The following is a 15,155-nucleotide window of genomic DNA, read 5'->3' on the forward strand; positions in this document are numbered from 1 at the left end:
CCCCCTTGGATCTAAAACAAGGAAAAAATCGATCAGGTTCTTAAAAAGAAGGTTTTTAATTAAAGAAAAAGGTAAAAATCATCTCTGTAAAATCAGTATGGAAATAACCATACAGGGTAATCAAACTTAAGGAGCTCAGAGGACTCCCCTCTAGTTTTAGGTTCAAAGTACAGCAAACAAAGATAAACACTCTAGTAAAAGGTACATTTACATGTTGAGAAAACAAAGGAAAACTAACACGCCTTGCCTGGCTATTTACTTAGAAGTTAGAAATAGGAGAGACTTGTTTAGAAAGATGTGGAGAACCTGGATTGATGTCTGGTCCCCCTCAGTCCCGAGAGCGAACGCACAACCAAAACAAAGAACACAAACAAAAGCCTCCCCCCCCCCCACGGCCAAAGTGATGCACCAGCTCCGCATCATCTGGCACTTGTGCCAGGTGCCTGAGACACTGCAGGGGCTGTTCCTCTGAGGCCTTAGCAACTCCCACTCCCTGCTGCAGGTACTGCTCTGGCTCCCTGTAAATGGCGAGCTAGTGGAAGGGGAAATGGAGCCCCCTGGCACTCACTAAAAGGGAAAGTGGTGGATTCTCCATCTCTTGATGTCATTTAATCAAGACAAGATGCCTTTCTGGAATGTGTGTGCCCAAAAAGTAACTATTGTACTATACAGGAAGCCTATGATATGCAGGGGCTTAGATTAGATGCTCTAAAGGTCTCTTCTGCCCATCAAGTCTACTAATTTTGGAAACACTGAGTGTAGCATTGGGAGCAGCCTCTGATGTTTTACTGTTTGGCCGGCTTGCTTCGTAGAATGAAGACGCATGGAGTGGGGTGATCCCCAGAGAGTAGTTCAAACCTTCATAGTGTCAGGCCAGCAGCAGGACATTAGCACTTCAGGGGATGGTTGGGTGTGACAGTGACATCACAAAGGACTTTTGCAGGAGCTCAGCCTATTGGTCAAAGTTGTTAGGGAGGTGGTGACCTCAGAGAGAGATGCTGACATCAGCCAGGCATGACAGGAGCACAGGGCCAGGGAAACCTCAGAGACACCTGTGGCTTTGCTTCAGCAAGTCTCCTTCTCGAGGTCTCTCTTTGAGGACTGAGAGAGTATTAGGGCTGACGTACGTGAGTGCGAGCAGGAGCCTCTTTCGAGATTTCTCCTTTCTCTTTACTGATTTTACTAGAAAACAGACGTCCCTGTTAAGAAGGTAAGAGCTTCGGAGAGGTTTGTAACCTTTTCAGTCTGATCCACCTGGTGCCAGCTGAATTCTAGGCATGGAAAACACTAGCTCAAGGTGGCAGAATTTTATTCCCTCCCTGGGATTTTGTCCCGTGGAATCACTGGGGACATTAGGTTTTGTCCTTTTCGTTTTACCTTTTCCTCCATCCCTCCTTCCTTTCTCTTCAACTCTTACTTCTTTTGTCCTTTCTCCTGTTCCCCTCCCACCACCAGGAGTGGGGTGTGTGTGTGTTGCTGGGGGTGCGCTTCACCTCCCCTTGTGGAAAGTTGATCCAATACTGTGAGGTTGAAATAGTGCTTGGACTCCACTGACACTAGATGCTCCCATCCTGTGGCTTAACATTACTGTCTGGGATGACTTCGGGCAAGGTCTCAACCTCCCCGCAACGCACTTTTCTGCTTTCAGAATCCCTGCTGCCCCCCCTCCTAGATCCGCCTCCCTGCCCAACCTGGGTGGGGGTGGAGAAGAGGGTTCTGATAACTTGAGCTGTGGTTTGGAGGTGGAACAGCTGTCAAGGGCACTGAGCGGGAGGTAGCAGGAGCTCATCCTACAAGGAGTGGGGTTGGCACTGGAGGTTACTAGAAAGGTCAAGAAGATTCCATTCTGGGGTTGAGGAGGTGAATTGCTCAAAGGTGTTAGGGAGGTGGTGACCTCAGAGAGAGATGCTGACATGAGCCAAGCAGGACAGGGGGGCAGGGCCAGGGAAACCTCAGAGACCCCTGTGATTTTGCTTCAGCAAGTCTCCTTCTCGAGGTCTCTCTTTGAGGACTGACAGAGTATTAGGGTTCACGTATGTGAGTGGGAGCAGGAGCCTCTTTCGAGTTTTCTCCTTTCCTTTTACTGATTTTACTAGAAATCAGTTAGAAGCAACAAAGCACATTTGGTGATTTTTTGATGGTTGGGGTCTCTGGTGATTGGTTCCATATAAGATGGGGAAAAAAATGGAGTCTCCTTCCTTGGAGGTTTTTAAGGCCCGGCTTGACAAAGCCCTGACTGGGATGATTTAGCTGGGAATTGGTCCTGCTCTGAGCAGGGGGTTGGACTAGATGACCTCTTGAGGTCCCTTCCAACTCTGATATTGTATGATTTTATGATTCTATGAAAACAGACTTCCCTGTTGAGAAGGTAAGAGCCTCCAATAGGTTTTGCAACCTCCACAGTCTGATCCATCTGGTGCCAGCTGAATTCTAGGCATGGAAAACACTAGTTCAAGGTGGCAGAATTTTATTCCGTCCCTGGGATTTTATCCCGTAGAATCACTAGGGATATTAGCGTTTGTCCTTTTCATTTTACCTTTTCCTCCATCCCTCCTTCCTTTCTCTTCATCTCTTACTTCTTTTGTCCTTTCTCTTGTTCCCCTCCCACCACCAGGAGTGGTGTGTGTGTGTGTCTGTGTGTGTATTGCTGGGGGTTCTCTTCACCTCTCCCTGTGGGAAGTTCCTCTAAAACTGTGGGGTTGAAATAGTGCTTGGACTCCACTGACACAAGATGCTGCCATCCTGTGGCTTAGCATTAGTGTCTGGGATGACTTGGGGCAAGATCTCAACCTCCCCTCAACCCACTTCACTTCTGGCAGAATCCCTCTTGCCCCCCCGCTAGAGCCGCCTCCATGCCCAACCTGGTTGCGGGTGCAGAAGAGGGTTCTGATAACTTGAGGTTTGGTTTGGAGGTGGAACAGCTGTCAAGAACACTGAGTGGGAGGAAGCAGGAGCTCACCCTAGAAGGAGGGGGGTTGGCACTGGAGGTTACTAGAAAGGACAAGAAGACTCCATTCTGGGGTTCAGGAGGTGAATTTATCCCTCAGTGGTGGGCAGGTGATGGGTGGAAGTAGTGCTGGTTCCAGGTGCCCTTAATTCCCGCTGATTCCTCGGGGCGTTTGAGTCTCTGACAGGTTCTCGTTCCCTTGCAGCAGGAGGACGTCACGGCCAAAGTGATGCACCAGCTCCGCATCATCCGGCACTTGTGCCAGGTGCCTGAGACACTGCAGGGGCTGTGCCTCTGAGGCCATCAGCAACTCCCGCTCCCTGCTGCAGGTACTGCTCTGGCTCACTGTAAATGGGGAGCTAGTGGAAGGGGAAATGGAACCCCCTGGCACTCACTAAAAGGGAAAGTGGTGGATTCTCCATCTCTTGATGTCATTGAATGAAGACTAGATGCCTTTCTGGAATGTGTGTGCCCAAAGAGTAACTATTGTACTATACAGGAAGCCTATGACATGCAGGGGCTTAGATTAGATGCTCTAAAGGTCTCTTGTGGCCATAAAGTCTACTAATTTTGGAAACACTGAGTGTAGCATTGGGAGCAGCCTCTGATGTTTTACTGTCTAGCCCACTTGCTTCCTAGAATGAAGACGCATTGAGTGGGGTGATCCACAGAGAGTAGCCCAAACCTTCATAGTGTCAGGCCAGCAGCAGGACATTAGCACTTAAGGGTTTGATTGGTGGCAGTGATATCACAAAGGTCTTTTGCAGGACCTCAGCATATTGGTCAAAGGTGTTAGGGAGGTGGTAACCTCAGAGAGAGATGCTGCCATCAGCGAGGCAGGACAGGGGCGCATGGCCAGGGAAACCTCCGAGACCCCTGTGGCTTTGCTTCAGCAAGTCTCCTTCTCGAGGTTTCTCTTGAGGACTGAGAGAGTGTTAGGATTCACGTATTTGAGTGAGAGCAGGAGCCTCTTTCGAGTTGTCTCCTTTCCTTTTACTGATTTTACTAGAAAACAGACATCCCTGTTTAGAAAGTAAGAGCCTCCTAGAGGTTTTGGAACCTGCTCAGTCTGATCCATCTGGTGCCAGCTGAATTCTAGGCATGGAAAACACTAGTTCAAGGTGGCAGAATTTTAATCCCTCCCTGTGATTTTGTCTGGTAGAATCACTGGGGACATTAGGGTTTGTCCTTTTCGTTTTACCTTTTCCTCCATCCCTCCTTCCTTTCTCTTTATCTCTTACTTCTTTTGTCCTTTCTCTTGTTCCCCTCCCACCACCAGGAGTGGTATATGTGTGTGTGTGTGTGTGTGTGTGTGTGTGTGTGTGTGTGTGTTGCTGGGGGTGCTCTTCACCTCCCCTTGTTGGGAGTTGATCCAAAACTGTATGGTTGAAATAGTGCTTGGACTCCACTGACACTAGATGCTGCCATCGTGTGGTTTAGCATTAGTGTCTGGGATGACTTGGGGCAAGATCTCAACCTCCCCGCAACCCACTTCACTGCTGCCAGAATCCCACCTGCCCCCCCTGCTAGAGCCGCCTCCCTGCCCAACCTGGGTCGGGGTGGAGAAGAGGGTTCTGATAACTTGAGCTGTGGTTTGGAGGTGGAACAGCTGTCAAGGGCACTGAGGGGGAGGTAGCAGGAGCTCACCCTACAAGGACGGGGGTTGGCACTGGAAATTACTAGAAAGGAGAAGACGACTCCATTCTGGGGTTCAGGAGGTGAATTCCTCCCTCAGTGGTGGGCAGGTGCTGGGTGTAAATACTGCTGGTTCCAGGTGTCCTTAATTGCCCCTGATTCCTCGGGGCATTTGAGTCTCTGACAGGTTCCTCTTCCCTTGCAGGAGGAGGACGTCTCGGCCAAAGGGATGCACCAGCTCCGCATCATCCGGCACTTACGCCATGTGCCTGAGACACTTCAGGGGCTGTTCCTCTGAGGCCTTAGCAACTCCCTCTCCCTGCTGCAGGTACTGCTCTGGCTCACTGTAAATGGGGAGGTAGTGGAAGGGGAAATGGAGCCCCCTGGCACTCACTAAAAGGGAAAGTGGTGGATTCTCCAACTCTTGGTGTCATTGATTGAAGACTAGATGCCTTTCTGGAACGTGTGTGCCCAAAAAGTAACTATTGTACTATACTGGAAGCCTATGATATGGAGGGGGTTAGATGAGATGCTGTAAAGGTCTCTTCTGGCCAGAAAGTCTCCTACTTTTGGAAACACTGAGTGTAGTATTGGGAGCAGCTTCTGATGTTTTACTGTCTAGCTAGCTTGCTTCCTAGAATGAAGACGAATTTTGTGGTGTGATCCACAGAGGGTAGCTCAAACCTTCAAAGTGTCAGGCCAGCAGCAGGACATGAGCACTTTAGGGTTTGGTTGGGTGTGGCAGTGATATCACAAAGGCTTTTTCAAGGACCTCAGCGTACTGGTCAAAGGTGTTAGGGAGGTGGTGACCTCAGAAAGAGATGCTGTCTTCAGCCAGGGAGGACAGGGGCTTACGACCAGGGAAACCTCAGAGACCCTTGTGGCTTTGCTTCAGCAAGTCTCCTTCTCGAAGTTTCTTTTTGAGGACTGAGAGAGTGTTAGGGTTGACGTATGTGAGTGCGAGCAGGAGCCTCTTTCGAGTTTTCTCCTTTCCTTTTACTGATTTTACTTGAAAATTAGAAGGTAAGAGCCTCCAAGAGGTTTTGGAACCTGCTCAGTCTGATCCATCTGGTGCCAGCTGAATTCTCGGCATGGAAAACAGTAGTTTAAGGTGGCAGAATTTTATTCCCTCCCTGGAATTTTGTCCCGTAGAATCACTGGGGACACTAGGGTTTGTCCGTTTCATTTTACCTTTTCCTCCATCCCTCCTTCCTTTCTCTTCATCTCTTACTTCTTTTGTCCTTTCTCTTGTTCCCCTCCCACCACCAGGAGTGGTGTGTGTGTTGCTGGGGGTGCTCTTCACCTCCCCTTGTGGGAAATTGATCCAAAACTGTCGGGTTCAAATAGTGCTTGGACTCCACTGACACTAGATGCTGCCATCCTGTGGCTTAGCATTAGTGTCTGGGATAACTTGGGGCAAGATCTCAACTTCCCCGCAACCCACTTCACTGCTGGCAGAATCCCTCCTGCCCCCCCTGCTAGGGCCGCCTCCCTGCGCAACCTGGGTTGGGGTGGAGAAGAGGGTTCTGATAACTTGAGCTGTGGTTTGGAGGTAGAACAGCTGTCAAGGGTACTGAGGGGGAGGTAGCAGGAGCTCACCCTACAAGGTGGTGGGTTGGCACTGGAGGTTACTAGAAAGGACAAGAAGACTCCATTCTGGGGTTCAGGAGGTGAATTCATCCCTCAGTGGTGGGCAGGTAGTCAGTTTAAATACTGCTGGTTCCAGGTGCCCTTAATTCCCCCTGATTCCTCGGGGCGTTTGAGTCTCTGACAGGTTCTCGTTCCTTTGCAGGAGGAGGACGTCACGGCCAAAGTGATGCACCCGCATCATCCGCCACTTGCGCCAGGTGCCTGAGACACTGCAGGGGCTGCGCCTCTGAGGCCTTCAGCAACTCCCGCTCCCTGCTGCAGGTACTGCTCTGTCTCCCTGTAAATGGCGAGCTAGTGGAAGGGGAAATGGAGCCCCCTGGCACTCACTAAAAGGGAAAGTGGTGGATTCTCCATCTCTTGATGTCATTGAATGAAGACTAGATGCCTTTCTGGAATGTGTGTGCCCAAAAAGTAACTATTGTACTATACAGGAGGCCTATGATATGCAGCGGGTTAGATTAGATGCTCTAAAGGTCTCTTGTGGCCATAAAGTCTACAAATTTTGGAAACACTGAGTGTAGTATTGGGAGCAGCCTGTGATGTTTTACTGTCTAGCCGGCTTGCTTCCTAGAATGAGGACGCATTGAGTGGGGTGATCCACAGAGAGTACCTGTGTCAAGGCTGTATCCCCACTTTGAAGTTTAGGGTACAAATGTAGGGGCCTGCATGAAAACTTCTAAGCTTAACCACCATCCCAAGGCTAATTTCCTCCCCTGGGTAGCCTTGAGAAACCTTTCACCAATTCCCTGGTGAATACAGATCCAAACCCCTTGGATCTTAAAACAAGGAGAAATAAACCATCCCCCCTCCTTCCTCCCACCAACTTCTGGTGAATACAGATCCAACCCCCTTGGATCTAAAAGAAGGAGAAATTAACCATTCCCCTCCTTCCTCCCACCAACTCCTGGTGAATCAAGATTCAAACTCCTTGGATCTTAAAACAAGGAAAAATCAATCAGGTTCTTAAAAATAAGGCTTTTAATTAAAGAAAAAGGTAAAAATCATCTCTGTAAAATCAGTATGGAAATTAACCTTACAGGGTAATCAAACTTAAAGAGCTCAGAGGACTCCCCTCTAGTCTTAGGTTCAAAGTACAGCAAACAAAGATAAACACTCTAGGAAAAGGTACATTTACAAGTTGAGAAAACAAAGGAAAACTAACACGCCTTGTTTGAAATAGGAGAGACTTGTTTAGAAAGATGTGGAGAACCTGGATTGATGTCTGGTCCCTCTCAGTCCCGAGGGCGAACACCCACACAAACAAAGAACACAAACAAAAGCCTTCCCCTCCCCAAGATTTGAAAGTATCTTGTCCCCTTATTGGTCCTTTAGGTCAGATGCCAGCCAGGTTACCTGAGCTTCTTAACCCTTTACAGGGAAAAGGATTTTGGAGTCTCTGGCCAGGAGGATTTTATAGTACTGTGCACAGGACAGCTGTTACCCTTCCCTTTATAGTTATGACAACCTCAAACCTTCAAAGTGTCAGGCCAGCAGCAGGACATTAGCACTTCAGGGTTTGGTTGGGTGTGGCAGTGACATCACAAAGGCCTTTTGCAGGATGTCAGCTTATTGGTCAAATGTGTTAGGGAGGTGGTGACCTCAGAGAGAGATGCTGACATCAGCCTGGCAGGACAGGAGCACAGGGCCAGGGAAACCTCAGAGACCCGGTGGCTTTGCTTCAGCAAGTCTCCTTCTCGAGGTCTTTCTTTGAGGACTGAGAGAGTATTAGGGTTCACGTACGTGAGTGCGTGCAGGAGCCTCTTTCGAGTTTTCTCCTTTCCTTTTACTGATTTTACTAGAAAACAGACGTCCCTGTTTAGAAGGTAAGAGCCTCCAAGAGGTTTTGGCAGCTGCTCAGTCTGATCCACGTGGTGCCAGCTGAATTCTAGGCATGGAAAACAGTAGTTTAAGATGGCAGAATTTTATTCCATCCCTTGGATTTTGTGCCGTAGAATCACTGGGGACATTAGGGTTTGTCCTTTTTGTTTTACCTTTTCCTCCATCCCTCCTTCCTTTCTCTTCATCTCTTACTTCTTTTGTCCTTTCTCCTGTTCCCCTCCCACCACCAGGAGTGGTGTGTGTGTGTGTGTTGCTGGGGGTGCTCATCACCTCCCCTTGTGGGAAGTTCATCGAAAACTGTGGGGTTGAAATAGTGTTCGGACTCCACTGACACTAGATGCTGCCATCCTGTGGCTTGGCATTAGTGTCTGGGATGACTTGGGGCAAGATCTCAACTTCCCCGCAACCCACTTCACTGGGTTGCGGGGCCATCAGCAACTCCCGCTCCCTGCTGCAGGTACTGCTCTGGCTCACTGTAAATGGGGAGCTAGTGGAAGTGGAAATGGAGCCCCCTGGCACTCACTAAATGGGAAAGTGGTGGATTCTCCATCTCTTGATGTCATTGATTGAAGACTAGATGCCTTTCTGGAATGTGTGTGCCCAAAAAGTAACTATTGTACTATACAGGAAGCCCATGATATGCAGGGGGTTAGATGCGATGCTCTAAAGGTCTTTTCTGGCCATAAAGTCTACTAATTTTGGAAACACTGAGTGTAGCATTGAGAGCAGCCTCTGATGTTTTACCGTCTAGCCGGCTTGCTTCCTAGAATGAAGACGCATTGAGTGGGGTGATCTGTAGAGAGTAGCTCAAACCTTCAAAGTGTCTGTTCAGCAGCAGGTGATTAGCACTTCACGGGATGGGTGGGTGTGGCAGTGACATCACAAAGGCCTTTTGCAGGACCTCAGCCTATTGGTCAAAGGTGTTAGGGAGGTGGTGACCTCAGAGAGAGATGCTGACATCAGCCAGGCAGGACAGGCGCGCAGGACCAGGGAAACCTCAGAGACCCCTGTGGCTTTGCTTCAGCAAGTCTCCTTCTCGAGGTCTCTCTTTGAGGCCTAAGAGAATATTAGGGTTCACGTATTTGAGTGCGAGCAGGAGCCTCTTTCGAGTTTTCTCCTTTCCTTTTACTGATTTTACTAGAAAACAGATGTCCCAGTTTACAAGGTAAGAGCCTCCAAGAGGTTTTGGAACCTACTCAGTCTGATCCATCTGGTTGGGGAGGGCGTTGGGGGGACAAGGAGAAGGATAGGTCAGGGATTCTGAGGGGGCAGTTGGGGGGCAGGAAGTGGGTGGGGGTCAGATAGGGGGCAGGGCCAGGCTGTTTGGGGAGGCACAGCCTTCCCTACCCTAAAGCTCATTCAGCAGTTGGAGGCTTGCAGACAGCTATTTAACACAATGAGTCAAGCTGTTTTTTTTCCCTTAGGGCTACCATCCCTTTCACTTCTCAAATGGTGTCCCTAGCCTCTGTTTGTCAGAGGGTGGAGATGGATGGCAGGAGAGAGATCACTTGATCATTACGTGTTAGGTTCACTTCCTCTGTGGCACTTGGCATTGGCCACTGTCGGTAGACAGGATACTGGGCTGGACGGACCTTTGGTCTGACCCAGTACGGCCTTTCTTATGTTCTAATCTAAATGAACCCAAAGTTCTGGAGACAGATATGAGTCAAGGAAGCCAGCAGAGTATCAGAAACCTGGAAGAATCTCTGACTGGATGGGCTCAGGCGTTTGGTCACAAGCTGAGGTGGTTCAAAAGTTTTAGATTTTTTTTAAGCAGAATTTTTTATTGTTTCTTTAAACAATCAAACACAGCAAGCAGCAAATATTTGGCCACACATTTCTGAAACCCCAAACCATGTTCAGGTTTTGGCAGACTAATTTCAGCTTTTCAATTAAAAAAAAACCACAACAAATTTTGAAGGAAAGCAGACATTGTCCGTGATTTTTTCTGCTTTTTAAAAACCCCTAAGTTTTCGATCCAAAAAAAGTTTTGACGGAAAATATTTTCCCAACCTTTTAGTGCCTTTTAGCACTAGCTGATGCTGAGAACCAGTGATACCTTGTAAAGGTGACTTGAAAAGAAGTTTTCTCAAAACTGAGTTTGTGCTGAGATGTGGAAGGTTTTTAAATGTTTATTTTTCCCAGGGCCACCCGGGGGGTGGGGGGAGGCAAATGGGGCAATTTGCCCCATGGCCACAGGGGTCCCCACGAGAATATAGTATTCTATAGTATTGCAACTTTTTTTTATGGAAGGGGCCCCCAAAATTGCTTTGCCCCAGGCCCCCTGAATCCTCTGGGCGGCCCTGAACTTACCTTGGTGTCTTGTGGCTCTGCTCCTCCCTGAAACAAGGAGAAAGTGAGCGATGAGAACTCCCCTGAACATAGACACTCTGAATAGTATGCACTTTCAGTCTATATTAGGAATTAATGAGATTTACAAAATTTGGGCAGGATCGCGGTACAAACAAACAAGCAGAAATGAATAGACAGTAAATAACCTGGGAGCTTCTACTCTAACACTCAAATAAAGTCCTTAAAATATGTTTCAGTCAATCTCTATTCAGAGCCTTCTCAAATTTAAATAGTGGGAGTTGGGTACCGAAGTGTCCCTTGTTCCCATGAAAATCCTTCCCTTCAAAGCATCTCAAACTGACAACTCTGTTAACTTTGTGTCAGGTTTAATATTAGAAAAAACACACACTAGACGAATGTGTTATATAAATATTAAACCAAACCAAACCACTAAATATCTGAAATTTCAACTAAATTTCCAATCCTATCCTTCCCCCAGCTGGTACATTCCTGACCCCTAATATGAACACGTATGGGTATGTTATAAATATTACAAGTCAAGAACATTCTCACAGTATGTAACACACACAGCTGCTTTCGACAGAACCCCCAACCTCAACACCTAACAAGAGGCAAGATAAATAAAAAATCAGATAAACTGTATGGGTTTTATCTTGACCTGCATTCTGATTACCAAGAATCTTCACTCCCCAGGAATGAAGATTATTTAGATAGAATCAATAATACAGAATACGCCATATAAAGCAATTCAGAATCACCATTTACCCTGACTCAATACTTTAAGGAGAAGAACACTCTGATGGCTTGGATACCATCTGCCAAGACATTGTATCTTATCGGATTCAGTGTTGTTGAAAGCTATGACACTGATAGAAATAGAGCAGACATTTGTCTGACACTTCATCGAGAGGCCTTCGGGAGCCACTGAAGGAAGATCAGTCAATAGGCAGACAAATGTAACTGGGGCCGAGCTGTGCACCCAGCAGGCCAAACATGGTTCCCCACACACCTGGAAATGTGAGTTACGGGGAGGCAATGCGGGGTAATCACGATGGACAAGGAAGCTTTCCTCACCAAGTGAATGATGGACATCGTACTGGAAAAGGGGGAGGGAGGGATGCTGATGCTCTGTGTAATTCAAAACTGAGTAGGCTAATGTACATTCATGCCTGGCAATAACTGAGGGAACATTGTTAGGGGGCTTATTCCTTCACCCTCTCACTTCCCTGGTCCTTCTCGCATGAACAGAGAGTAACAATACCCAAAGTCCGAAGGTGCAAACAATTCGATGAACTTCCAGGAAGCATGATTCCAGTTTCCTTCTCAATCCAAGATACGCAACTTCAGCTACGTGAATAGCATAGCTGAAGTCGAAGTATCTTGGATCGAATTACCTGGGGTCCAGACAGCACGGGATCGGTGGCCGTCGCTCCCCCGTCAACTGCACTACCGCCGCTCACTCTGGTGGAGTTCCGGAGTCGACGGTGTGCACGTTCGGGGATCGATATATCGATCCCAGATAAATCGATTGCTACCTGCCGATACGGCGCGTAGTGAAGACGTACCCTAGTGTCCCCCTTCCCAGCTCTGACACCACAGAGCCTTGCCTGTGTCCCTGTTCCTGTTCCCATTCCCTGTTCCCATTCCTGCCCTTAGCAAAACATGATCCCAATTCCCCCACCCACAGTCTCTGTTCCCATTCCCCCCTACTTCCTGATTGACTGCAGACTATATAGTAAAACTTGAGTTCTGCTTAGCTAGGGTTACCATATTTCAGCAAGCAAAACAGAGGACGGGAGGAGCCCCGCCCCTGCCCCTCCCACCCCCCACCCCCCAGAACCCTCAACCCTCCCCCCGTTCCTTGTCCCCTGACTGCCCCCTCCTGGGACCCCTGCCCCTAACTGCCCCCCAGGACTCCACCCCCTATCTAAGCCTCCCTGCCTCTTGTCCCCTGACTGCCCCAACCCTTATCCACACCCCCACCCCCAGACAGACCCCTGGGACTCCCACGCCCCATCCAACCACTCCCCACCCCCTGACAGCCCCCCCCCAGAACTCCCAACCCATCTAAACCCCTCTGCTCCCTGTCCCCTGACTGCTCCGATCCCTCTCCCCACTCCTGCTCCCTGACAGCTCCCCCCCAGAACTCCCAACCCCCCACCCCTCCCGCTCCTTGTCCCCTGACTGCCCCCTCCTGGGACCCCTGCTCCTAACTGCCCTCCAGAACCCCACCTCCTACCTAAGCCTCCCTGTTCCTTATCCCCTAACTGCTCCTTCCTAAGACCCCCCCCCAACTGCCCCCCAGGACCCTACCCCCTACCTGTACCCTGACTGCCCAAAACTTTCTCCACTCCCCCCAAAAAGCCCCCCCCGAACTCCCGACCCCCCCCCCCGTTTCTTGACTGCCCCCTCCAGAACCTCCCTGCCCCTTCTCCTGCCCCCCTGGCCCCCTTACCCTGCTGCTCAGAACAGGGTGTTGGGCTCTGCGCGAGCCGGAGATGTGGCTGCGCTCCCCAGCACAACACACAACACGGTCCCTGGCCCTGCACAGTGCTGCTGGAGCCGGGCGCGGGGCTGCCGGGGAGGAGCTGCCGGCTCAGAATGCAGGGAGGGAGGGAGGAGGAGGAGCTCTTCTACAGCTGCTCCGGAGTCCAGCCCGTGACTTTCCTGCAGCCCTCCCAGCCGCTCGCTCTGCTCTGCCGGGGGGGGAGAGGGGGGGCGGAAATCCCGGACATTTTGAGTGATTTACAAATTCCCCCCGGACGCTATTTTTAGCACAAAAAGGAGGACATGTCCGGGTAAATCCGGACGAATGGTAACCCTAGCCGACCCAGGCTGGAGACGCGCCTCCTCCCCCCACACCCTCCTTACCTGCTTCAGGCTTCCCGTGAATCAAATATTCGTGGGAAGCAGGGGAGGGGGCGGAGTTGGGGCGGGGACTTTGGGGAAGGGGCAGAGTTGGGGCGGGGGGGCATGGGCGGGGCCCCGTGGAGTGTCCTCCTTTTGGAGGCTCAAAATATGGTAACCCTAGGGTCGGCCCGCCCAGCACTGCCAGTCCCCGGCCCGGCCCCCAGCCGAGCACCTCCGGCCCGCCCAGCACTGCCGGCCCCCGGCCGAGCACCCCCGGCCCAGCCTCGCCGACCGCCGTCCCCCGAGCCCCCGGCCCGGCCCGGCCGACCTCCGTCCCCCAAGCCCCCGGCCCGGCCTGGCCGACCTCCGTCCCCCGAGCCGCCGGCCCCCGAGCCCCCGGCCCGGCACCGCTGGCTCCCGAGCCCCCGGCCCGGCACCGCTGACCGCCGGCCGCCGGCCCGCATGTCCCGATTTTCCCGGACATGTCCGGCTTTTGGGAATTTCCCCCCGGACGGGGATTTGGAGCCCAAAAAGCCGGACATGTCCGGGAAAATCCAGACGTATGGTAACCCTACTCTATGCACGGTAAGAGAAGGGACAAAGGAAGCAGCCATTAAACAGAAGACTAGATCCTGGATGAAATTTGGCCAGTAAGACTGTTGAGAGCTTTGCTTTGAATGTAACACAATTTGTTAAGTTAGGCGCCAATTGTGTTTTATCGTCATTTTTCTTCTAACCATTTTGGACGTTTATGCCTCCTTACTTGTATTCACTTAAAATCACTCTCTTTGTAGTTAATAAACTTGTTTAATTGTTATATCTAATCGAGTGTGATTAAATTGAAGTGTCTGGGAAACTCAATTTGGTGTAACAAATTGTGCATATTATTTCTTTTAAAGAAATATGGACTTTTTATGAATTTGTCTTGTGCAGAGAGGGCTTGGCATTACAGGACAGATATTGCTGGGGGAACACCCTGAAATATAACCAAGGTGTGGCTGGCTGGTAGGATTGCCAAATTTCTAATCACACAAAACAGAACACCTCTGCCCTGTCCTCTCTCTTCTTCGAGGCCCCGCCTATGCCCTGCTCCTTCTCCGAGGCCCCGCCTCTGCTTGCTTCATGCCCCTCTCCAATCGTTGCTCACTCTTCTTCACCCTCATTCACTTTCACCGGGCTGGGGCAGAGGATTGGAGGGGGAGGCGAGGACTCTGGCCTGGGGGGTGCAGGCTCTGGGGTGGGGCCAGGGATGAGGGGTGCGGGGTTCCAGCTGCAGTTACTGCAGCTGCGAGGAAGCAGCTGCCAAGACCCTGCAGCCTCTGGGCACATGGGTGGTCCTGCAGCTCTACACATTGGTCACTGTACCCTCTACACATTGGAGCACTTAGGGGCCACAGGGACTTAGTGGCCACTTCTAGGAGCCACGTGGCGGTGGGGCAGGCAAGGAGCCTGCCTTAGTCCCAAGCCCCTGCTGCACCGCCGACTGGACTTTTAACAGTCCACCAGAGCCACCAGGGGCCCTTTTCGACCAGGCGTTCTGGTGGAAAACTGGATGCCTGGCAACCCTACTGGCTGGCTGCTGCACACACACAGACGTAGCTGGGAGGGACTTGCATGCTGGAGGCTGTTTGTGAGCAGTCCTGACTGGTGCGTACAGCAGCAAAGCAGTGAAAAGGGAACCCCAGGTTAGGGGGAAAGGGTGACACAGCTACGCACTAGTCTAGATTGTCCCCTGGGTATGTCACACCTGCCTTCTGCAGGGTTTTGTGACTCACAGTCTAAGGCGTCAGTCTCTCCCCCATTTGTTGTGCAGGAGCTCAGGCGCCTAACTCAGGCTTTGTGAATCCCAGTGATTTTTCTAGGTGCCTAGAAGTGAAGTGTTGTGACGCTCAGCATCACTGTGCCTAACTCCTGTTGTGTA

This window comes from Chrysemys picta, unplaced genomic scaffold (assembly GCF_011386835.1).
Source record: "Chrysemys picta bellii isolate R12L10 unplaced genomic scaffold, ASM1138683v2 scaf7, whole genome shotgun sequence".
NCBI classification, from domain to species: Eukaryota; Metazoa; Chordata; order Testudines; family Emydidae; genus Chrysemys; species Chrysemys picta.